This window comes from Microcaecilia unicolor, chromosome 2, assembly GCF_901765095.1.
Source record: "Microcaecilia unicolor chromosome 2, aMicUni1.1, whole genome shotgun sequence".
In the NCBI taxonomy this organism is placed as follows: Eukaryota; Metazoa; Chordata; class Amphibia; order Gymnophiona; family Siphonopidae; genus Microcaecilia; species Microcaecilia unicolor.
The window spans coordinates 2,198,314-2,223,936 of record NC_044032.1 but is presented as its reverse complement, the minus strand read 5'-3'; the positions used below and the strand labels follow the sequence as shown (position 1 = coordinate 2,223,936).

Sequence of the window (25,623 nt, the reverse complement as noted above, 5' to 3'; positions counted from 1 at the left end):
TAGGGCGTCAGACTCACAGAAACAGAACGAAGCCTTGCAGGACATCGGACTCAGAGAAACAGAACGAAGCCCTGCAGGACATCAGACTCACAGAAACAGAACGAAGCCCTGCAGGACGTCAGACTCACAGAAACAGAACGAAGCCCCGCAGGACGTCAGACTCACAGAAACAGAACGAAGCCCTGCAGGACGTCAGACTCACAGAAACAGAACGAAGCCCTGTAGGACGTCAGACTCACAGAAACAGAACGAAGCCCTGTAGGGCGTCAGACTCACAGAAACAGAACGAAGCCCTGCAGGACGTCAGACTCACAGAAACAGAACGAAGCCCTGTAGGGCGTCAGACTCACAGAAACAGAACGAAGCCTTGCAGGATGTCAGACTCACAGAAACAGAACGAAGCCCCGCAGGACGTCAGACTCAGAGAAACAGAACGAAGCCCCGCAGGACGTCAGACTCACAGAAACAGAACGAAGCCCTGCAGGACGTCAGACTCACAGAAACAGAACGAAGCCCTGTAGGGCGTCAGACTCACAGAAACAGAACGAAGCCTTGCAGGACATCGGACTCAGAGAAACAGAACGAAGCCCTGCAGGACATCAGACTCACAGAAACAGAACGAAGCCCTGCAGGACGTCAGACTCACAGAAACAGAACGAAGCCCTGCAGGACGTCAGACTCACAGAAACAGAACGAAGCCCTGTAGGACGTCAGACTCACAGAAACAGAACGAAGCCCTGTAGGGCGTCAGACTCACAGAAACAGAACGAAGCCCTGCAGGACGTCAGACTCACAGAAACAGAACGAAGCCTTGCAGGATGTCAGACTCACAGAAACAGAACGAAGCCGTGCAGGACGTCAGACTCACAGAAACAGAACGAAGCCCTGCAGGACGTCAGACTCACAGAAACAGAACGAAGCCTTGCAGGATGTCAGACTCACAGAAACAGAACGAAGCCCTGCAGGACGTCAGACTCACAGAAACAGAACGAAGCCCTGCAGGACGTCAGACTCACAGAAACAGAACGAAGCCCTGTAGGGCGTCAGACTCACAGAAACAGAACGAAGCCCTGTAGGATGTCAGACTCACAGAAACAGAACGAAGCCCTGTAGGATGTCAGACTCACAGAAACAGAACGAAGCCCTGTAGGGCGTCAGACTCACAGAAACAGAACGAAGCCCTGCAGGATGTCAGACTCACAGAAACAGAACGAAGCCTTGCAGGATGTCAGACTCACAGAAACAGAACGAAGCCGTGCAGGACGTCAGACTCACAGAAACAGAACGAAGCCCTGCAGGACGTCAGACTCACAGAAACAGAACGAAGCCTTGCAGGATGTCAGACTCACAGAAACAGAACGAAGCCTTGCAGGATGTCAGACTCACAGAAACAGAACGAAGCCCCGCAGGACGTCAGACTCACAGAAACAGAACGAAGCCCCGCAGGTTGTCGGACTCACAGAAAGAACGAAGCCCTGCAGGACATCAGACTCACAGAAACAGAACGAAGCCCCGCAGGACGTCAGACTCAGAGAAACAGAACGAAGCCCTGCAGGACGTCAGACTCACAGAAACAGAACGAAGCCCTGTAGGGCGTCAGACTCAGAGAAACAGAACGAAGCCCCGCAGGACGTCAGACTCAGAGAAACAGAACGAAGCCCTGCAGGACGTCAGACTCACAGAAACAGAACGAAGCCCTGCAGGACATCGGACTCAGAGAAACAGAACGAAGCCCTGCAGGTTGTCGGACTCACAGAAAGAACGAAGCCCTGTAGGGCGTCAGACTCACAGAAACAGAACGAAGCCCTGCAGGACATCGGACTCAGAGAAACAGAACGAAGCCCTGCAGGACATCAGACTCACAGAAACAGAACGAAGCCCTGTAGGGCGTCAGACTCACAGAAACAGAACGAAGCCCTGCAGGACATCAGACTCACAGAAACAGAACGAAGCCCCGCAGGACGTCAGACTCAGAGAAACAGAACGAAGCCCTGCAGGACGTCAGACTCACAGAAACAGAACGAAGCCCTGCAGGACGTCAGACTCACAGAAACAGAACGAAGCCCCGCAGGACGTCAGACTCACAGAAACAGAACGAAGCCTTGCAGGACGTCGGACTCACAGAAACAGAACGAAGCCCTGCAGGACGTCAGACTCACAGAAACAGAACGAAGCCCTGCAGGACGTCAGACTCACAGAAACAGAACGAAGCCTTGCAGGACGTCGGACTCACAGAAACAGAACGAAGCCGTGCAGGACGTCAGACTCAGAGAAACAGAACGAAGCCCTGCAGGACATCAGACTCACAGAAACAGAACGAAGCCCTGTAGGACGTCGGACTCAGAGAAACAGAACGAAGCCCTGTAGGGCGTCAGACTCACAGAAACAGAACGAAGCCCTGCAGGTTGTCGGACTCACAGAAAGAACGAAGCCTTGCAGGACGTCGGACTCAGAGAAACAGAACGAAGCCTTGCAGGACGTCGGACTCAGAGAAACAGAACGAAGCCCTGTAGGGCGTCAGACTCACAGAAACAGAACGAAGCCCTGCAGGTTGTCGGACTCACAGAAAGAACGAAGCCTTGCAGGACATCGGACTCAGAGAAACAGAACGAAGCCCTGCAGGAGGTCAGACTCAGAGAAACAGAACGAAGCCCTGCAGGACGTCAGACTCACAGAAACAGAACGAAGCCCTGCAGGAGGTCAGACTCAGAGAAACAGAACGAAGCCTTGCAGGACGTCGGACTCAGAGAAACAGAACGAAGCCCTGCAGGAGGTCAGACTCAGAGAAACAGAACGAAGCCCTGCAGGACGTCAGACTCACAGAAACAGAACGAAGCCTTGCAGGACGTCGGACTCAGAGAAACAGAACGAAGCCCTGCAGGAGGTCAGACTCAGAGAAACAGAACGAAGCCCTGCAGGACGTCAGACTCACAGAAACAGAACGAAGCCTTGCAGGACGTCGGACTCAGAGAAACAGAACGAAGCCCTGCAGGACATCAGACTCACAGAAACAGAACGAAGCCCTGCAGGACGTCTGACTCACAGAAACAGAATGAAGTTTCGTTCTGTTTCTGTAAGTGTGATGTGCAGGACGTCAGACTCGGAAACCAAACGAAGGAAGAAGACTTCGGCTGGCGGGGGTTGGGGTCCCCCGCCAGCAAAGGTAGGCGACGGCGGAGACTGTGGGCGGGGGTCAAGAGGGTTATCGGCGGGGGGGGGATCAAAGTTGTTTGTGGTGGTGCTGGCAGCGGTGGGGGGTGTTGGCAATGGCGTGCGGGCGGGGGGGGGGGTGTCGGCAGCGCCGGGGGGGAGGGCTAAAATGTGCCCCTCACATCGGGCTCTGGACCTCCCTCCCACTGAAATCTGGCTACGCCCCGAAGAAGGGGATCGAAGCTCCTGGGGGAATGGTAGGGGTGTTCAGACCCGCATCAGGGGATGGTCTGGGGGCAGAAGGGGGAGGAAAAGGGAATAGAACTGCTTTAGGGGGAGTGTTGAGCCTTGGCCTGATTGACAACTATGCGGATTCCGACCGATATTTCATTTTGATACCCATATAGCTAAGCAAGCAAAGTTAGGAGTACATTTTATGCAGTCCCATTTGGTTACTTGGCCAATATTCAGTGGCACTGCCCAGGTATGTGCCGCTGAATTATCACTGCCTGGTCAGCTGAGCACAGTTTAAGCAGGCAGCAACCTCTCCTGCCCACTTAAATACTTTAGAATATCAACAAGATTGTTTTCTACTTTTCAGTGCCGATTGCTTTTTGTCCTTTTCTCCCCTGCAGTGCAGAAACTGGCTATGTGGATAGCAGGCTCGTTGAGAGGGGTATGGTGGGGGGCAAGATTCCCCTTGTCCAGCCTCCAACTGAGGCCTGACTGACCCAGTGGCATAGCCATGGAGTGGTTTGGGTCCCTCCAGTTTGAGTTTACTCCCTCCACTGCCTCACTGCAATACCCCGAATGGCTGGCGGGGATGCCCAAGTCCCGCCAGCCAAAGAGCTCTGCAGCTCAAACCGCCCCTACTGTGAGGAAGTCTGTGGCATGCTTTCTAGCAGCCAATACCGGCACTCTGCACATGCTCAGTCTGCGTGCATGAACTGAGCATGTACGAGGAGTACCGGCGTCAGTGGCTGGAAAGCACCAGGGGAGGTTCAGGCCGCGGAGCTCTTCAGTTGGCAGGGCTTGGGCATCCCCGCCAGCAAAGGTAATGGGTGCCCTACCCAGTCCACTCCCTCCCCCCCCCCAAAAAAAGTGGGCTGCTGGCTATGTCCCACTGTAACTGATGGTGCGGCGGAGAGGAAGGCCCCCTCAGACCTGGCTTAGTCTCTCAGCCCTGGTGGCTGTAGGAAACCAAGCAAAATTATCAGGCTAATATAGTTATCTGATCCTGTAATTAAACTTCAGTCTAGAAGCAGTAAAGTCTTTCTCTTTCTTGCAAGTCTGCCTTCTGCACACAGTGTTGTTGGGTGGAGGATAGGACTGAGCTGTTCTGTTCCTTGCAGCAAGGCCTATGCTGTTCAGATTGTTTCCTTTCATGCAATGATCTTGGGAAGGTAGACAGGGGATTCTATGGAGAAAGGAGGGGCCCAATATTGAGACTGTGGGAGGCAGCCCGCATAAATGCCACAACCAACGCTGACCCTGGATATTCAATGCCAGGCTGTTTCCGGTGAACAGCATTGAATATCCATTTTGGGGGGAGGGGTCTTTGGCCCAAAACTGGACTGCTATTTAGGCAGTCCGATTTGGCTGCTAAACTTAGCTGACGAAGCGCTGAATATTTATGGATAGCCGGGTATATCGCACCATATAGCCGGTAAGCCGCTATTTTCATTTTCCAACTGTGTCACCATCTCCATATCTAATAATCGATCAACCATAGTGAATAACATTTTGGGGTTGAACCCCTCTGAATCAATCCATTTAGAGTTGCATTGCTTCTTAGTAGATCTTAATAATCCCAGTGGTCTCTGCAATCCCAGGATTTCCACCTTCAGATTTCCATCATGTTCAAAGCTCAGATGAGCACTGATCAGCAATTTTCCATTGGGGATCTCCTGAAAGTATTGGAGCTAGATTCCCCAAACTGAATAATGTAAACATCCAGTGTAAATCTGCAAGGCTGGGGAGCACATTGCCAAGGGCAATTGGTCCAGGGTCTCTGGTCACCCATGGAAGCAGCAAGGTCCATAAACAGGCTCAAGACCAGGGCCACCAGGCTTTGCTTCTCTGGTCAGGGGCAGAATGGTGTGGATATTGTCTAAGAATGCACAGCTGTAGCGTATGCCAACAGGAAGGGAGGTGCTACAATGCAGCAGTCTCCCAGGAAGCAAGTACTACTACTACTACTACTACTTAGCATTTCTAGTCTCCTCATTTGGGTGGGAAGACACATTTTCAGCTGCCCACATTCCATATAGTAGGAGTGGACAGTATCTAGGATGATCTTGACTCTACTGGATCCAGGAGAGTCGGAGTTGAGTCCAGCAGACTTCCAGAGGACTGTAAAAGTTTGGAGCATTTCCTTCATGGACTTGATCGCAACATGTCTCAATATCAAATGCAACAGGATTTTACCAGGCAAAAGGAAAAAGAGTCTTGATGCTCTTGCTCAGCAGTGCTTCCTATATGCCTTTCCCCTTTGGCTATGATGCTCAGGAGACTAGAAGACCATTCTTCATCCATGACCCTAGTGGTTCCTTACTGGCTGAGGAGACCATGATATATGAATCTTGAGAGACATCATGTGGCGGAGTCCTTCAGGTTTCTGCTCATTTGGAATCTGTTATTGCAAAGACCAGTGCTGATGGAAGATCCAGTTCAGCTTTGTCTTACAGTTTGGCTCTTGCTTAGGCAAGATTAGTCAAGAAGTGTTAATTTGGATCTTCTTAGAGCTTGTAAGACCTCCACATTCCTTAGACTAAATTAGGGTCTAGTGTATATTCAAACAGGTCTATAAGGAAGAGGTAATCACTTTTCTATGAGCAAAGGTATCCTCCATCCTTGCCTTCCTGCAGAGAGATCTCAAAAGGCTTGGCTCTCAACTCCCTTAAGAACATAAGAACATAAGTGTTGCCATACTAGGACAGACCGAAGGTTCATCAAGCCCAGCATTCTGTATCCAACAGTGGCCAATCCAGGTTACAAGTACCTGGCAAGATCCCAAAACAGTACATTTTATGCTGCATATCCTAGAAATAAGCAGTGGATTTTCCCCAAGTCCATCCTAATAATGGACTATGGACTTTTCTTCTAGGAAGTTATCCAAACCTTTTTGGATAACTGCTTTTACCACATTCTCTGGCAATGAATTCCAGAGTTTAATTACATGTTGAGTGAAGAAATATTTTCTCCAATTTGTTTTAAATTTACTACGTTGTAGCTTCCTTGCATGCCCCCTAGTTCTAGTATTTTTGGAAAAAGTGAACAAGTGATTCAAGTCTACCCATTCCACACCACTCATTATTTTATAGACCTCTATCATATCTCACCCATCTTTTCTCCAAGCTGAAGAGCCCTGGCCACTTTAGTCTTTCCTCATAGGGAAGTTGTCCCATCCCCTTTATCATTTTTGTCGCCCTTCTCTGTACCTTTTCTAATTCCACTATATCTTTTTTGAGATGCGGTGAAAAGAACTGAACACAATATTTGAGGTGTGGTCACACCATGGAGTGATACAAAGGCTTTATAATGTTCTCATTTTGTTTTCCAATCCTTTCCTAATAATACCTAACATTATATTTGCTTTCTTAGCCGTCGCTGCACACTGAGCAGGTGGTTTCAACATATCTTCAACGATGGTTGAAATTTCCTCTTTCTAGTGCAGAATCCATGTCTCATCAGTGGTTGTTCATCTGGATGTAAACCCACTTCCTACAGGGTGGTAGTGAAAGCCTTTGGCCCCCAGTAAGATTTGAGTTTGGTGTTATCTTTCTGGTAGCCATTTGTTCAGCTCAGCAAATTTCAGACTTTCATGCCTCCTCAAGCAGGGATCCTTATCTGATCCTTTCACAGAAAGCAATCTCTTTGTGCCCTGTTCCATCTTTCCTGCCTGAGGTCATGTCCCCCTTTCACATGAAGAAGGCTATTTTCCTGCCTGCCTTCTCAAAAAGAGTATCAGGGCAAGAGCAGTGCACTGCACAAGTTTGATTAAGGTCATATTCTGTTATAATGCATATGGGGACAGACTTAAAGGTCTCAGGGGCCCTTTTACAGAGCGGTGGTAAAGCCCAACGTGGGTTTACTGCTCGCTCACAAGGAATCCCGTTTAGAAGGAATGGATCCATGGAATCTTAGCGGAGATTAGGTGGCGACGCCGGTAATTGGGAAGCAAAACCAGTGCTCGTCGGACTTCTACGGTCTATGCCCCGATCGTGACTGATTAGATATGGATGGGCTGGAGTGTAAATTTTAAGGGGTTTCGACGTTAGCGTCAGAACTTAGTAAAAGAAGAGTGCTGGGTAGACTTCTATGGTCTGTGCCCTGAGAAAGGCAAGGACAAATCAAACTCGGGTATAAAGTATCACATACCATGTAAAATGAGTTTATCTTGTTGGGCAGACTGGATGGACCGTTCAAGTCTTTATCTGCCGTCATTTACTATGTTACTCTTTGGGGTTCTACATGGAATGTTGCTACTAATTGGGATTTCGGAATCTTGTAACTCTTTAGGATTCCAGAATCTTCAGAACGTTTAGTACAGGAACAGTGCTGGGCAGACTTCTACGGTCTGTGTCCTGAGAAAGGCAAGGACAAATCAAACTCAGGTATAAAGTATCACATACCATGTAAAATGAGTTTATCTTGTTGGGCAGACTGGATGGACCGTTCAAGTCTTTATCTGCCGTCATTTACTATGTTACTCTTTGGGGTTCTACATGGAATGTTGCTACTAATTGGGATTTCGGAATCTTGTAACTCTTTAGGATTCCAGAATCTTCAGAACGTTTAGTACAGGAACAGTGCTGGGCAGACTTCTACGGTCTGTGTCCTGAGAAAGGCAAGGACAAATCAAACTCAGGTATAAAGTATCACATACCATGTAAAATGAGTTTATCTTGTTGGGCAGACTGGATGGACCGTTCAAGTCTTTATCTGCCGTCATTTACTATGTTACTCTTTGGGGTTCTACATGGAATGTTGCTACTAATTGGGATTTCGGAATCTTGTAACTCTTTAGGATTCCAGAATCTTCAGAACGTTTAGTACAGGAACAGTGCTGGGCAGACTTCTACGGTTTATGCCCTGAGAATAGCAAGGACAAATCAAACTCGGGTATAAAGTATCACATACCATGTGAAATGAGTTTATCTTGTTGGGCAGACTGGATGGACTGTACAGGTCTTTATCTGGCATCATTTACTATGTTACTATGTTACTCTTTGGGGTTCTACGTGGAATGTTGCTACTAACTGGGATTCCGGAATCTTGTAACTCTTTAGGATTCCAGAATCTTCAGAACGTTTAGTACAGGAACAGTGCTGGGCAGACTTCTACGGTCTGTGTCCTGAGAAAGGCAAGGACAAATCAAACTCAGGTATAAAGTATCACATACCATGTAAAATGAGTTTATCTTGTTGGGCAGACTGGATGGACCGTACAGGTCTTTATCTGCTGTCATTTACTATGTTACTCTTTGGGGTTCTACATGGAATGTTGCTACTAATTGGGATTCCGGAATCTTGTAACTCTTTAGGATTCCAGAATCTTCAGAACGTTTAGTACAGGAACAGTGCTGGGCAGACTTCTACGGTTTATGCCCTGAGAATAGCAAGGACAAATCAAACTCGGGTATAAAGTATCACATACCATGTGAAATGAGTTTATCTTGTTGGGCAGACTGGATGGACTGTACAGGTCTTTATCTGCCATCATTTACTATGTTACTATGTTACTCTTTGGGGTTCTACGTGGAATGTTGCTACTAACTGGGATTCCGGAATCTTGTAACTCTTTAGGATTCCAGAATCTTCAGAACGTTTAGTACAGGAACAGTGCTGGGCAGACTTCTACGGTTTATGCCCTGAGAATAGCAAGGACAAATCAAACTCGGGTATAAAGTATCACATACCATGTGAAATGAGTTTATCTTGTTGGGCAGACTGGATGGACTGTACAGGTCTTTATCTGCCATCATTTACTATGTTACTATGTTACTCTTTGGGGTTCTACGTGGAATGTTGCTACTAACTGGGATTACGGAATCTTGTAACTCTTTAGGATTCCAGAATCTTCAGAACGTTTAGTACAGGAACAGTGCTGGGCAGACTTCTACGGTCTGTGTCCTGAGAAAGGCAAGGACAAATCAAACTCAGGTATAAAGTATCACATACCATGTAAAATGAGTTTATCTTGTTGGGCAGACTGGATGGACCATACAGGTCTTTATCTGCTGTCATTTACTATGTTACTCTTTGGGGTTCTACATGGAATGTTGCTACTAATTGGGATTCCGGAATCTTGTAACTCTTTAGGATTCCAGAATCTTCAGAACGTTTAGTACAGGAACAGTGCTGGGCAGACTTCTACGGTTTATGCCCTGAGAATAGCAAGGACAAATCAAACTCGGGTATAAAGTATCACATACCATGTGAAATGAGTTTATCTTGTTGGGCAGACTGGATGGACCGAATGGGTCTTTATCTGTCGTCATTTACTATGTTACTATGCTCTTCTGGGACTACTGCTGGTGCAGTGTGGCCACTGGCAGTAGTCCCACCCTGAGCACATGCCATTTCGGGGGGAAAAAGAAAACCCATGGAAATGGCTTGCACAGCGGTAATCGGGCATCGCTGCATGCTGCACGGTTACCACAGGGTTAGCATGGGAGACTTTATCGCCAGCTCAATGGGGGGCCGTAAAGGCTCCCCGCCGCATGGCCATGCAGTAAGAGTTCTCTTACTACACGGCCATGTGTCTGGGGGCTTTTTACCCGCTACGGTAAAAAGGGTCCAGGCACGTAGCAAAAACGGCCCCCGCCACAAGCGAAGGACCCTTTTTCCCACAACTAGATAAAAGGACCCCTCAATGTGTCTACTTACATAGAAGCATAGAAAAATGGAAGCCGATAAAGACCATATGGGCTATCCAGTCTACCTATCCATGCGATTTACTCTCCATTTCACTCCTTCAGACATCCTACTATCTGGAATTTGAATGCAGTTCTCATCTCCACCACCTCCACTAGGAGGCCATTTCAAGAATCCACCACCCTTTGGTTGAAAAGTGTTTCCTCAAATTACTTCTAACATAGTAACATAGTAGATGACAGCAGAAAAAGACCTGCCCGGTCCATCCAGTCTGCCCAACAAGATAACTCATATGTGCTAATTTTGTGTATACCCTACTTTGATTTGTACCTGTGCTCTTCAGGGCACAGACCGTATAAGTCTGCCCAGCACTATCCCCGCCTCCAACCACCAGCCCCGCCTCCCAACCACTGGCTCTGGCACAGACCGTATAAGTCTGCCCAGCACTATCCCCACCTCCCAACCACCAGTCCCGCCTCCCAACCACCGGCTCTGGCACAGACTGTATAAGTCTGCCCAGCACTATCCCCGCCTCCCAACCACCAGCCCCGCCTCCCACAACGCGGCTCTGGCACAGACCGTATAAGTCTGCCCAGCACTATCCCCGCCTCCCAACCACCAGTCCCGCCTCACAACCACCGGCTCTGGCACAGACCGTATAAGTCTGCCCAGCACTATCCCCGCCTCCAACCACCAGCCCCGCCTCCCAACCACTGGCTCTGGCACAGACCGTATAAGTCTGCCCAGCACTATCCCCGCCTCCCAACCACCAGTCCCGCCTCCCAACCACCGGCTCTGGCACAGACCGTATAAGTCTGCCCAGCACTATCCCCGCCTCCCAACCACCAGCCCCGCCTCCCACAACGCGGCTCTGGCACAGACCGTATAAGTCTGCCCAGCACTATCCCCGCCTCCCAACCACCAGTCCCGCCTCACAACCACCGGCTCTGGCACAGACCGTATAAGTCTGCCCAGCACTATCCCCGCCTCCCAACCACCAGCCCCGCCTCCCAACCACCCGGCTCTGGCACAGACCGTATAAGTCTGCCCAGCACTATCCCCGCCTCCCAACCACCAGCCCCACCTCCCAACCACCGGCTCTGGCACAGACCGTATAAGTCTGCCCAGCACTATCCCCGCCTCCCACCACCAGCCCCGCCTCCCAACCACCGGCTCTGGCACAGACCGTATAAGTCTGCCCAGCACTATCCCTGCCTCCCACTTCTGAGTCTATCCTTTTCACATTCATCCTATGCCCCCCTCATTCCAGAGCTTCCTTTCAATTGGAATACTTTGGAAAAAGGCAGGAGGGGAGGGAAATACAATAAAGATGCTTAAATACCTACATGGTAAAAAATGCACAAGATATGAGTCTTTTTCAATTGAAAGGAAGCTCCGGAATGAGGGAGCATAGGATGAAAGTGAAAGGGGATAGACTCAGTAGTAACTTGGGGAAATACTTTTTAATGGAAAGGGTGGTGGATTTGTGGCAACATTCCACGGTACAAATCCCAGGGCAAGCAGTGGCTTCCCCATGCCTGTCTCAATAGCAGATTATAGACATTTCCTCCAAACCTTTTTTAAACCCAGATATGCTAACTGCTGTTACTGCATTCTCCGGCAAAGAGTTCCAGAGATTAACTATTCGTTGAGTGAAAAAATATTTCCTCCTATTTGTTTAAATAGTATTTTCATGTAATTTCCTTGAGTGTCCTCTAGTCTTTGTGCATTTGGAATGAGTTAACATCAGTTTACTTGTTCTACACCATTCAGGATTTTGTAGACCTCAATCATATCTCCCCTCATCTGTCTCTTTTCATAGTAGGTGACGGCAGAAAAAGATCTGTACGGTCCATCCAGTCTGCCCAACAAGATAAACTCATATGCGCTACTTTATATGTATACCTGACCTTGATTTGTATCTACCATTTTCAGGGCACAGTCCGTAGAAATCTGCCCAGTACTAGCCCTGCCTCCCAACCACCGGTGCTGCCACCCAATCTCTGCTAAGCTTCTGAGGATCCATTCCTTCCGAACAGGATTCCTTTATGTTTATCCCACACATTTTTTAATTCTGTTACTGTTTTCATCTCCACCACCTCCCGTGGGAAGAGCCCAAACCGCCAAGCTGCTTGTTTGAAAGTTTAAACATAATTGGTGAAGTAAACATAAGAATAGCCATACTGGGTCAGACCAATGATCCATCTAGCTCAGTATCCTTCTTCCAACAGTGGTCAGTTCAGGTCAAAAGTATCTGACAGAATTTATTTATTTTATTTCTATTTATTTATTTCTTTCATTTGTACCCCACATTTCCCCACCTATTTGCAGGCTCAATGTGGCTTACATAGTACCATAAAGGCATTCACCAGTCGGTTGATAACAAATACAAGGTTGTATTGTGGTCGAATGAGGTAGATGTGTGTCAGGCACCGTGAAGGTCGAAGAGAATGAAGATAGAATATTGTCCTGTACGATCATTAGTTGTGCTGTGTTGCTGGGTGTGGGGATTTACGTTGGATCGGTGGGGTAAGCCTTTTTGAAGAGGTTGGTTTTTAGTCCTTACTCAAAGCCCATCTCTTCTCCCTTGCCTTTGGCGCCTAACCACCTCCCCATTCATGTTACCTACACTGACTGCATAGTTTGTTACCTTTAGATTGTTACCTACACTGACTACATGGTTTGTTACCTTTAGATTGTAAGCTCTCTTGAGCAGGGACTGTCCTTCCCCATGTTTAAACTTGTACAGCGCTGCGTAACCCTGGCAGCGCTATAGAAATGCTAAGTAGTAGTAGTAGTGATTTTCTGAAGTTTGGATGGCCATGGATTGTTTTTACAGCTTTTGGGAGTCCATTCCATAGTTGTGCGCTTACGTAGGAGAAGCTGGATGTGCAAGTTCTTTTGTATTTAAGTCTTTTGCAATTTGGGTAATGTAAGTTTAGGTATGATCGTGATGATCCGATTCTGTTTCTGGTTGGTAGATCTATGAGGTCTGTCATGTATCCTGGGACTCTGCCGTAGATAATTTTGTGGACAAAAGTGCAGATTTTGAAGATAATACGTTCTTTGATTGGGAGCCAGTGCAGCTTTTCTCAGAGGGGTTTAGCACTTTCGAAGTGTGATTTACCAAATATCAGCCTGGCAGCTGTGTTTTGGGCGGTCTGGAGTTTTTATGCTTGGAACCAAATCCCAAATAGTATCAAGATTCATGCTACAGATCCCATTTGACAGGCTTTTCCACAGTCTGTACTTTTAGATGTTCTCTCTTCAGTGTCAGATCCCTCTGGTAATGTCTCTGCTAGAAGGTCAAGTTTGGATCACTATCCTGACACACTTCTGATAGGCTACACACAGCTGGGACCATGGCTGTACAATTTTGCATAGCCCTTTAACATATTTGCATATTCAGGTGCCTTATGACCTTATAAGGTCCAACCCAATTAGCCTGAAGTTTATTCTGATGTACTGGGACTAAAACAAGTACTTGCTGGCCCTCATAAAACTCTCTATTTTGGCTGTACGATCATACCAGGTCTTTTGCTTAGTTTGGACTGCCTGTAAGTCATCTCTTACAAAGCCCACAAGGTTTTCTAATCTCTGCTGCATATTAACTACATATTCAATTACAGTGGTGCCAGAGGTATCAACTTTCCCCTCCCAATGCTCTCTTATTAGGTCAATGGGTCTTCTCATCCTCCGGCCATAAAGCAGCTCAAATGGGCAGAACCCAGTGGACCCCTGAGGTACTTCTCTGTATGTAAACAGTAGGTAGGGTAAGTACTTTTCCCAGTCCCAGTCTCCTGTCTCCACGAAAGTCTTAACATATGATTTAATGTCCCATTAAGTCCCTCCACCAACCCATTAGATTCAGGGTGATATGGTGTAGTTTGTACAGATTTCACTTCACATTATGCCCACAGATTCTGGATCAGTTCAGACATAAACTGTGTCCCTTGGCCTGAGAGTATTTCTCATGGATATCCTACCCAGGAAAATATTTCTAGAGGGCTGTGGCATTTTCTCTGATTCTATGGAGGATAAGGCTACCGCTTTAGAATACCTGGTAGCAAAGTCCACCACTGTCTATAAATACCTTTTCCCAGTCCGGCTATGGACAGCTAGAGACCCCACTATATCTCAAAGGACTCACTGATAATGGGTAAAGGTTTCAGGGGAGCTCGGGGGTGATCTTGGGTCTTACCCACTCTTTGGCACTCATCACAGGTTCTGGAGGTTGAGAGTCAACATGCATTGTTCTGGGACACTGGTTTTATCCATCTTCGGAATGAAGTGAAGAGTATCGTGAAGCATTAGACAGGCTTATCAGTTATGGTGTTAATAAATGTTGAACAGTAGAATATCAGGGTTCAGTATTCAAAGGCATTCATTCAGGTAGAAGTACCTGATACCTGGATAAATGCCTCTGAGAAAGTCCTCATCTGAATAATACCACTGAGTATCTTTATAGACTGCCTTGGTACTATCCAGATAGTGCTGGGGTAGAGACCCAAGTTATCCAGATAGCTGTGATGTTCAGAATCACTACTCAGATGACTATCTGAATAATTTAGGACAGAATCAAAGCTGCCCAAAGTGTATCCGCATATGCTGTCCTGATAACGGACGAATATCACCACTACCCAGATAGTGAATGGCACATGGATTTTCAGCGTCGGACGCCATCCATGTACTCACTCTGAAAATTCAGATTTTTGGTCTGCTGTGGTGGCATTTAAAATAAAAATGATGACCACCAGTCTTTTATCTTGTCTTGTTTTTATTAGATTTTTCGGTGTGAGGTTGGTGGATGGAGACAACTCCTGTGCTGGGAGAGTAGAGGTTAATTACAGTAATACCTGGGGCACCGTCTGTGACTATAGATGGGACATTGAGGATGCCACAGTAGTGTGTAGAGAGCTCGGTTGTGGGTCTGCAGTGGAAGCAACACAAGGTGCTCATTTCAATGCCGGTTCTGGTCCGGTTTGGCTGAAGGCTGTTTTCTGCAGTGGAAATGAAACTCAGTTTTCTCAGTGTGGATCTGTGATGTCGGAACACTATCCATGTGACCACAGCCAGGATGCTGGAGTTATCTGTTCAGGTAAGGACGCTTTCTTTTCTACATAAAATATTTAATCCAATATGAACCAACCATCTACTCGCATTCTCTCTCCTACTGTCATCCCTTCTATCTGTTATATCTTCAATCTTTCAATTTACACTGCAACTGTTCCTGATGCCTTCAAACATGCTGTAGTCCCACCACTCCTCAAAAAAACCTTTCTTGGATCCTACCTGCTCTTCCAACTATTACCCTATCTCCTCCCTCCCTTTCTTATCCGAGCTACTTATTCAAGATTTTCTCCGCCATTGTCTTGACTTCCTTTCATCTCAAGCTATTTTGATCTACTACAATCCAGCTTTCGCCCTTTATATTCAACTGAAACAGCCCTTGCAAAAGTCTTCAGTGACCTGTTCCTGGCCATATTAAAGGGCCTCTACTCTATCCTCATTCTTCTCAATGTATCTGCTTCTTTTGACACTGTTGATCACCACCTGCTCCTTGATACACTGTCCTCACTTGGATTTCAGGGCTTTCTTCTGTCTTCGTTTTCTTCTTACCTCTTCCATCACACTTTTAGTGTATGCTCCACTTCTATCCCTCTATCAGTTGGTGTACCTCAGGGCTCTGTCTTGGGACCTCTTCGTTTCTCCATCTATACTTCTGCCCTTGGTGCTCTAATCTCCTCCCATGGTTTTCAGTATCAATTTCACGGTGGTGACCCAGATTTACCTCTCCACACTAGAAATTTCAGCAGGAATCCATGTCCAAGTCTCAGCCTGCTTGTCTGACATTTCTGCCTGGATGTCTCACTTCCATCTGAAACTGAACATGGCCAAGACTGAGCTTCTTATTTTTCCCTCTAAACCCACTTTCCCTCTTCCCCCATTCTCTGTTTCTGTGGATAACACTCTCATTCTCCCTGTCTCTTTTTTTTTTGTTACATTTGTACCCCGCGCTTTCCCACTCAGTCGTAACCTTGGGGATCATCTGTGACTCCTCTCTCTCTTTCTATGCACATACCCAACAGACAGCTAAACTTTGCTGTTTCTTTCTCTATAATATCAGCAAAATTCATCCATTCCTTTCTGAACACAGTGTCAAAACCCTTATCCACACTCTTACCACCTCACGCTCATATTACTGCAACTTGCTTCTCAGAGGTCTCCCATTAAACCATCACTTTTCCTTTCAATCTGTTCAAAATTCTGATGCACAATTTATATTCCATGAGTGTTCCTATGCTCAAATTAGCCCTCACTCCTCAGGTCACATAGAGTTCAAACTCCTCTTGTTGACTTACAAGTGCATTCACTCTGCAACTCCTCAGTACCTATGCACTCTTATCTCTCTCTACAATCCTCCCTGGGAACTCCATTCATTGGGTAAATCTCTCTTATCTGCACCCTTCTCCTCCACTGCCAACTCTAGACTCTGTTCCTTTTATCTTGTTGCACTATATGCCTGGAATAGACTTCCTGAGCCGGTATGTCAAGCTCCATATCTGGCCCTCTTCAAATGTAGGCTAAAAGCCACCTTTTTGAGGCTGCTTTTAACTCCTAACCCTTATTCACTTGTTCAGTACCCATGTCTGTTTTATCATCCCCACCTTAATAATTCCCTTATCCATTATTTGTGCTATTTGTTTGTCCTGATTAGATTGTAAGCTCTTTCGAGGAGGGACTGTCTCTTACACGTTCAAGTGTACAGCGCTATGTACGTCTAGTAGCACTATAGAAATGATAAGTAGTAGTAGTTATTTGAATATTGAACATGTGCCTATTAGCTGTTTTATTGATATTATGCTGACATCTTATCATAACTGTTGTTTGAGTGTTCTTCCATGCTGTATATTATGATATGATTTGTATTGCAATCACATTTATCACATTTGATTGTTCTGCAGTGCTGTTAAATATATATATTTCTGATTCTGTTTCATATTATTCCTATACTAGGTTTCAATTTGCCATTTTTAAGTTTGTCTCATTGATTTTATTTATATTTGGTCATTTTACTGTTAACAAAACTATATGTTTTATGTTAAACTGTACCTGATGCAATCTGCCTTGGGTGAATCTCTTTAAAGAGGGAATTCATATAATTCAATAAACATAAATAAATAATAGAGTGCTAATCCGGGAGGTGTACAAGTTGGGGGAAAAGGACAGAGACAGTAACAGAGATGGGTGAGTTAAAGCTGAATATTGCCTTTAAATTGCTAAATTAAAAAGTGATTTGTGGAAAAGGGCTTCAAAGGTGGGAAATTGTGCAGTAAGGATGACCCATATAAGCAACATATTTGTGGATTAATGATATCAATGAATAAGAAGACAGAGACTTAGAACAATATGGTGATGAGTAGAGTCAAGCACAGGGAAGCTGAGGTTTTGAAGAATCTGTAGGTGATACTTTGTGTTAAGGTATTGAGACTGATGCAAAAACTTTGACACAATGTGAAATGAAGCCCTTAGTAACAAAGACCCAATATTTCTAGGCCAAGAGCTGGAGCCTTTCTGGAGTTCCTGCATTTTCCGTTTCATTATCTACACCCTTGTGTTCGCATCCATCCATTTGGGCTTCTTCCTCTACGGATACCTGGAAGACAAGACAAAGTGAGGTGAGTTCTGGTTATTCACAGAACATTTCACGTCAGAAGCAGGATTGATCCATTATCTGATGGACCAAATTACATTGAATAGGATGGAGGAGTAGCCTAGTGGTTAGTGCAGTGGACTTTGATCTCCAAGACCCCACTTCTCCAAGGTTTGATTCCCACTGCAGCTCCTTGTGATCTTGGGCAAGTCACTTAACCCTCCATTGTCCCAGGTACCAAAACTTAGATTGTGAGACCTCTAGGGACAGAGAAAGTACCTGCATATAATGTGTACAGTGCTGCATATGTCTAGTAGCACTATAGAAATTATTAGTAGTAATAGGAACATGATGGCAAAGGCTGGCCAGTCTCTCTGCCTTTTCATTTACTTATTCCCAGCTAAGGTTCCCATTGACCCGATATTCATAGTCAGTTATGTTTGCACCACCAGGTGGCAAATCTCTACGTTATGCACAACTGTCACGAAACTCCTAGCCACCAAGGTTACGCAGCGGCCACTTAGAGGGTCTATTCCCAGCACAGCTCAGGTCCGCCTGCACCTGCTGCTTGTACTCTACACTAGCACCCTCCTCCCACCGGCTGGGTCACAATCTCCTCTGGGCGAGTCTCCCGCTCTCAAATTATCCCCAGTGATTTCTAGGTTACTGGGGCCACACTTCCAGTGGTCCCACGGTTCCCAGAAAGCACTTACAGACCCAACACACGATCCACCAGGATTCTTTATCAGTCCAGACAGGCAGGACGAACAAACAATTATGTTTATTCTCTTTAAAGAGTAAACAATGAACCAAAAGAAGTACAATCAGCAAACAATAACAGGTAACTGAAATATGGATCAATGATAACACTTACTAAACATTTGTTTACGTCCTAAAAAGTACCTGGGGAAATCAGGACATATAGCTGTTCACCAGTTATCAAATATAACTGCTTTCTTTTACAGGATTTCAGCAAAGAGCACTCTCTTTCTCTCTTTTCTCCCGGGCTGAAATTGAAGCAACAGACAGCAGCTGCTGGATAATTTTAAACTCCAGACCAATCACAGCCCAGAACAATAACATTTGAAAAAAGCTGGTTACATCACTCGGGCATTTCCTTATCTGTGTTAACTAAGGAAAGAAGGTCAGTTCTTTGCAACAGCTTAAAACATAACATGTACCACCTGCTGGCCAAACTAGAGAAATACACTTCAGAATTAATTAAGATAGGAAACTGCCCAGAATACTGCCGCCAGACTCATATCTGGAAAACCTAAATATGAACGTGCAAAACCCTTAAGAGAGAAACTCCACTGGCTCCCACTTAGGGAACACATTACGTTCAAGATCTGCACGACTGTACACAAAATCATTCACGTGGAAGCCCCAATCTTCATGCTAAACCTTGTGGACCTACCTCCAAGAAACGCCACAAGATCATCCCGCAAATTTCTCAACCTACACTTCCCCAGCTGTAAAGGACTAAATTACAAGCAGATGCACGCCACCACCTTACTACTACTACTGAACATTTCTAGAGCGCTACTAGGGTTACGCAGCGCTGTACAATTTAACAAAGAGAGACAGTCCCTGCTCAAAGAGCTTATAATCTAATAGACAAGTGAACGGTCTTGATTCACTGAACAGTAAGGGTTAGGTGCCGAACGCAGCATTGAAGAGGTGGGCTTTAAGCAAAGACTTGAAGACGGGCAGGGAGGGGGCTTGGCATAAGGGTTCAGGAAGGTTGGTCCAAGCATAGGGTGAGGCGAGGCAGAATGAGCGGAGCCTGGAGTTGGCGGTGGTGAAGAAGGGTACTGAGAGGAGGGATTTATCCTGTGAACGGAGGTTACGGGCGGGAACGTAAGGGGAGATGAGGGTAGAAACATAGTGAGGGGCAGCTGAGTGCATTTGTAGGTAAGAAGGAGAAGCTTGAATTGAATGCGGTATCTGATCGGAAGCCAGTGAAGTGACCTGAGGAGAGGGGTGATATGAGTATATCGGTTCTGGCGGAATATGAGACGTGCAGCAGAGTTCTGAACAGACTGAAGGGGGGATAGATGGCTAAGTGGGAGGCCGGTGAGGAGTAAGTTGCAGTAGTCCAGGCGAGAGGTAATGAGAGCGTGGACGAGAGTTCGGGTGGTGTGTTCAGAGAGGAAAGGGTGAATCTGTTACATAAGCACGCAATTATGGAATGCATTGCCTAAAGACCTGAGAACAATTGACGAAACAACTGTCTTCCGCAAATCTGAAGACATATCTCTTCAGCAAGGCCTACAATGAGAACCGATAATCACATCTGTACACCTCACCAACCCACTCAGTTAAGAAAACCCACCTTCTATAACTACCCTAATCACTCCCTTCCTTCCTTCCTTCTTTCTTCCCTCGTTTAATTTCTGCACAATACTAAATGTATCTGCTACCCTGTAACGACAATTTACAAAACTATGTAAGCCACATTGAGCCTGCAAATAGGTGGGATAATGTGGGATACAAATGCAATAAAATAAAATAAATAAAATATCCAATACATTTTACAAGCTTAAAACACACTGTTTCTTCACAACAACCTTTGCTGTATTTAGGCACCTGCAGTCACACCAGGTCTATGACAAGATAACATCAAGATTGGATTACTGTAATGAATTCTGCAATGACCTGACTACAAATGGTCTGCACCAGCTCCAGTTGATGCAGAAGGTGGCAAGCGACATGACCACATCACACCATTTTTTGCAAAAACGTCATCGGCTGCCAGTACAATTTAAAACTCTATGTCTGATCTTCAAGGCCCTTAAAGATAACGGCCCATAGTACTTATAGAACAGGATGACCCTCTATACACCTCCAAGGACACTAAGGTCCTCCCAAGGGGTATCCCTAACTGCACCCTCTCCAAAAGACATTCACGATATGATACCTGTAAGTGGACCTTCTCCGAAGTAGCTCCCACACTCTGGAATGCATTCCCTGAAAGCATAGGCGCCCCGTATAAGAGGCTTGGGGGAGGCTAAGCCTCGCCAGCCCAACCATGACCGTCCCCTGGCTGCCTCCTCCTCAAAAAACAAAATTGTATCTTCCTGTCCTCTCCACACTGGCGTCGACTGCCCCCCCCCCCCACTCGTGGTAATAGTTCCTCACTTCGTCAACGTAGAATGGCTCCCCATTCCTTCCTGCACCCCTCGCACATTGAACCCTTTTATTTTCAGTGGCTGCGACAGCAGTGAAGAAGACAGCACTGCGGGCTCGCCTCCAGCTTCTCCCTTCCCTCACACAGTGTCCCACCCTCATGGAAACAGGAAATACATCATCGCAGAAGGCAGGACACTGTGTGAGGGAAAGGAGAAGCTGGAGGCGAGCCCGCAGTGCTTTCTTCTTCACTGCCGTCGCTGCCACTGAAAATAAAAGGGTTAAACGCACGCAGGGGGCAGGAAGGAATGGAGAGGAGGGCTGTCAGGGAGCTGAGGGAGGGCAGGGAGAATGGCTGGACATGGATGGGAGGAGATTGCAGGGGGAGAGAAGAGATCGCTGGACATGGAGAGGAGGGGAGGGCAGGGGAGATCGCTGGACAGGAGAGGAGGGCAGGGAAGAGAGGAAATTTGCTGGATATGGATGGATGGAGGAGAGGGCAGAGGAGAATGGAGTGTTGCTGGACATGGATGGATGGAGGAGAGGGCAGGGGAGAATGGAGAGTTGCTGGACATGGATGGAAGGGAGGGAAGTCAGGAAGGAGATGCACATGGATGGAGGGGAGGGGTGTGAGGAGAAATGCTGGATATGGATGGAGGGAAAACTGCTGAATTTAAGAGCTGTATCAGAACACTGAAGGATAGGGACAGGGCTACAGATGGTAGACAGGACGCATAAGGACACAGGAAGATGGTGGACATGGTGAGAGAAAAAATATCAAATGGAAAGAAGACACATAAAACAGAAGACACTGGGACCAAAGCGAATAGAAAAACTAAATGATCAGACAACAAAGGTAGAAAAAAAGTATTTTATTCAGAATTTATTAACTGGAATATGTCAGCTTTTGGAAATGTGCATCTGTGATATTTTTCAATTTTTCTGGTATTGCTGCATGCTGAATCTGACTTCTTGAGTTAACTTTCCAGTTCAGTATTTTGCCTTCATATCTGTTGTGTCATGTGTTTTTCATGTGTGAACAAGGTGCAGTATTCTTCTAGCGTGTAGTATTTTCAGCCCTTTTTGGGTTTTTTTTTTTGTTTCACTAGGTTGTGCACTGGTGTTTTAGAGCCCGGAGTAATTACAGTGGTGCCTTTCCACGCATAAGGTTGTAGCTCGTCCTGTCCTTGGAATTAGTGCTGTTATGGTTTGGTAACGTTATGAGTGGGTTTTTGCACAAGTTTGTGTATAGTGTTTTGCAGTGGAGAGATTGTGTATTGGCATTACTAAGGTGGCACCAAAACATCGGAAAGGGTGTAGAGCCTAAATCATGACACACTACTTCTTGAAGGATCTACATATGGTCGTTAATAAAAGGTGCTCATTGTGAACACTATCAACCCTAAAACGGTGTTTTGTGGCTCTACATGAGAATTGTGATATTATGATCCCTTGTTTCATATTGTTGATGGTCTGCATTTTCCATATGGGTGGTATATTGGTGTATTAGGTTCTGCCCAGTGTAATATTTATGGTACAGTAAGGTTCCGAGTGTGTTTTTGCACAAAGTTGTGCATAGTGTTTTGCAGTTGAGCGATTGTGGTTAGTATATGCTTTGAGCAACCACTTTATTCTTTGACATATGATACATAGCTAATATCTAAATTTAATAAAAGGTATTAGTTGTGACTATTTTATTTTTACTTATTTTTTTTTCTGTGTGTTGTCAGACAATTATGGATGTAAGCTCCACCCCTGGCCCCACCCCTAATCCCGCCTCCTTTAGCCTCCCCAAACAGTTGGGCCACTAACCGCCTATGCCTGAAAGGCTCCACATAACACAAGACTATCTCTACTTCAGGAAGCAGGTGAAAGCTTGGCTCTTCAACCAGGCCTTTAATGGAAGAAGCAACTAACTTCTTAGTCTCACACACACACACACACACACACACACACACACACACACAAGTAGTGTGACACAGGCTGAAAGCCTGTAAAATGTATTGGATATTTCCAGTGTGTTTATTCTAGCAAAAAACATGCCGGTACTCAAATGCCAGGCCACCCTTCAGGGGTAGTGTGATCACTGAGGGACCCACCCTACAATAGCCAGGCCCCCTGCAACCAGTCACAGAATCTATGACAAGACGGAATTGGTGTGTGGAGCCTGAACTCTTCCATTAAAACTTGGGGACCATGGGTCAATTTTTGCAGACAATGGAAAAGGTGCCGGTACTCAGTACCCCCAGGTACCCCCCCCCCCCTCAAAAAAAGCCCTGGATATTTCCCTGTTTTAATTATGTCTGAAGTATATTTCTCCTGTTTGGCCAGCAGGTGGTGCATGTTTATGCTTAAAGCTGTCATAGGGAACTGAGTGTTCTTTTTCTTTAACACAAGCATGAAGCAAGTAGCAGTACACATTTAAAACTTGTTGACTGGGCTCTGATTGACCTGCAGTTTGAAATTACCCAGTAGTGCTGACTGTTGCTTCAGTCTTAGCCTGGAAGAAGAAAGAGACAGATCTCTTTGCTAAGGCTCTATGAGCAATTATATGTCCTGATCTTCCCAGGTACTGTTTAGCCAGTATCCAAATGTTTAGTTAGTGTTATAATTGATTCATATTTCAGTTACTACTACTACTACTATTTAGCATTTATATATGCGCTACAAAGTGTACGCAGCGCTGCACAAACAGTCCCTGCTCAAAAGACAGTCCCTGCTCAAAGAGCTTACAATCTAATAGACAAAAATAATAAAGTAAGCAAATCAATTAATGTCTAGAGGATGGGGCAAGACGTAGGAGCTCAGTCAAAAGCAATGTTGAAGAGGTGGGCTTTCAATCTAGATTTAAAGATGGTCAAGGATGGGGCAAGACGTAGGGGCTCAGGAAGTTTATGCCAGGTGTAGGGTGCAGCGAGACAGAAGGAGCGAAGTCTGGAGTTGGCAGTAGTGGAGAAGGGAACAGATAAGAAGGATTTATCCATGGATCGGAGCGCACGAGAAGGGGAGTAGGGAAGGACGAGTGTGGAGAGATACTGGGGAGCAGCAGAGTGAATACATTTATAGGTTAGTAGAAGAAGTTTAAACAGGATGCGAAAACGGATAGGGAGCCAGTGAAGCGACCTGAGAAGAGGGGTACTATGAGTAAAGCGATCCTGGTGGAAGACGAGACGGGCAGCAGAGTTTTGAACCGACTGGAGAGTGGAGAGGTGACTAAGAGGCATATTTTCAAAGCACTTAGCCTTCCAAAGTTCCATAGAAACCTATGGAACTTTGGAAGGCTAAGTGCTTTGAAAATATGCCTCTAAGTGGGAGGCCAGCAAGAAGCAGATTGCAGTAGTCTAAATGAGAGGTGACAAGGGTGTGGATGAGGGTTTTGGTAGTGTTCAGAAAGAAAGGGGCAGATTTTATGGATGTTGTAAAGAAAGAAACGACAGGTCTTGGCGTTCTGCTGGATATGAGTAGAGAAGGAGAGAGAGGAGTCAAAGATGACTCCAAGGTTACGAGCTGAAGAGACAGGGAGAATGAGAGAGCCATCAACAGAAACAGAAAATGAGGGGAGCGGGGAGGTGGGTTTGGGGGGAAAAATGAGAAGCTCGGTTTTGGTCATGTTTAATTTCAGGTGGCATTGAGACATCCAGACAGCAATGTCAGACAAGCACACTGTTACTTTGGAATGGATGCAAGGTGAGATATCAGGAGTAGATAGGTAGATCTGGGAGTCATCAGTATAGAGATGGTAGAAAAAGCCATGGGATAAGATTAATGAACCGAGGGAAGAAGTGTAGATAGAAAAGAGGAGGGGACCAAGAACAGAACCCTGCAGTACGCCGACAGGCAGAGGGATAGAAGTGGAAGAGGATCCACTAGAGTGAACACTGAAGGTGCGCAGGGAGAGGTAGGAAGAGAACCAGGAAAGGACAGAGCCCTGGAATCCAAGTGAGGACAGGGTATCGAGGAGTATGCTGTGATCAACAATGTCAAAAGCGGCGGAGAGATCAAGAAGAATGAGGATGGAATAGAGACCTCTGGATTTAGCCAGTAAAAGGTCATTGGAGACTTTAGTGAGCGCAGTTTCGGTTGAGTGGAGAGGGCGAAAACCAGATTGTAGTGGGTCAAGAATAGCATGTGAGGAGAGAAAATCAAGGCAGTGGTGGTGAACAGCACGCTCAAGTAATTTGGAGAGAAAAGGGAGGAGGGAGATGGGTCGGTAATTAGAGGGACTAGTAGGGTCGAGTGAAGGCTTCTTAAGGAGAGGTGTGACCACAGCATGTTTAAAGGCAGCAGGGACAGCTGCAGTGGAAAGTGAGAGGTTGAGAATGTGACAGATATAAGGAATAAAAGCAGGAGAGATGGCATTAAGAAGGTGGGTGGGAATAGGATCAGAGGAACAGGTGGTACATTTTGAGGAAGAAAGGAGAAGTGTAGTTTCTTCAATAGTAACTTCAGGAAAGGAGGAAAAGGACTGTTTGCCAGTTGCACATTTCTGTTCACTGTTCCAAATTCTGAGAATAAGCACAATTGTTTGTTCGTTCTGCCTGTCTGGACTGATAAATAATCCTGGTGGTTTGTCTGTTGAGTCTGTGAGTGCTTTCTGGGAACTGTGGGACCACTGGGAGTGTGGCCCCAGTAACCTAGAAATAACTGGGGATAATTTCCCTCCCCAAACCCACTTCTCCTCTCCCTCCACTCTCTATCTCAGTTGACAACACCCTCATCATTCCCGTCTCATCTGCCCGCAACCTCGGAGTCATCTTCGACTCCTCCCTCTCCTCGTTGTGCATATCCAGCAGATTGCCAAGACCTGTCGCA

The 25,623-nt window shown here is 46.2% G+C and overlaps 1 protein-coding gene and 1 long non-coding RNA gene across 2 annotated transcripts in view; both read left to right on the top strand.

Annotated features, from left to right (window-relative positions):
- The window catches only part of LOC115461766, a 568,733-nt gene that overhangs the window by 497,983 nt on the left and 45,127 nt on the right, over positions 1–25,623 (top strand). The window lies entirely within an intron of this gene.
- Positions 13,890–24,742, top strand: LOC115462753. The gene is made up of 3 exons (XR_003940951.1): positions 13,890–13,900; positions 14,813–15,126; positions 24,710–24,742. It is a non-coding gene; the product is annotated as an uncharacterized LOC115462753 (long non-coding RNA).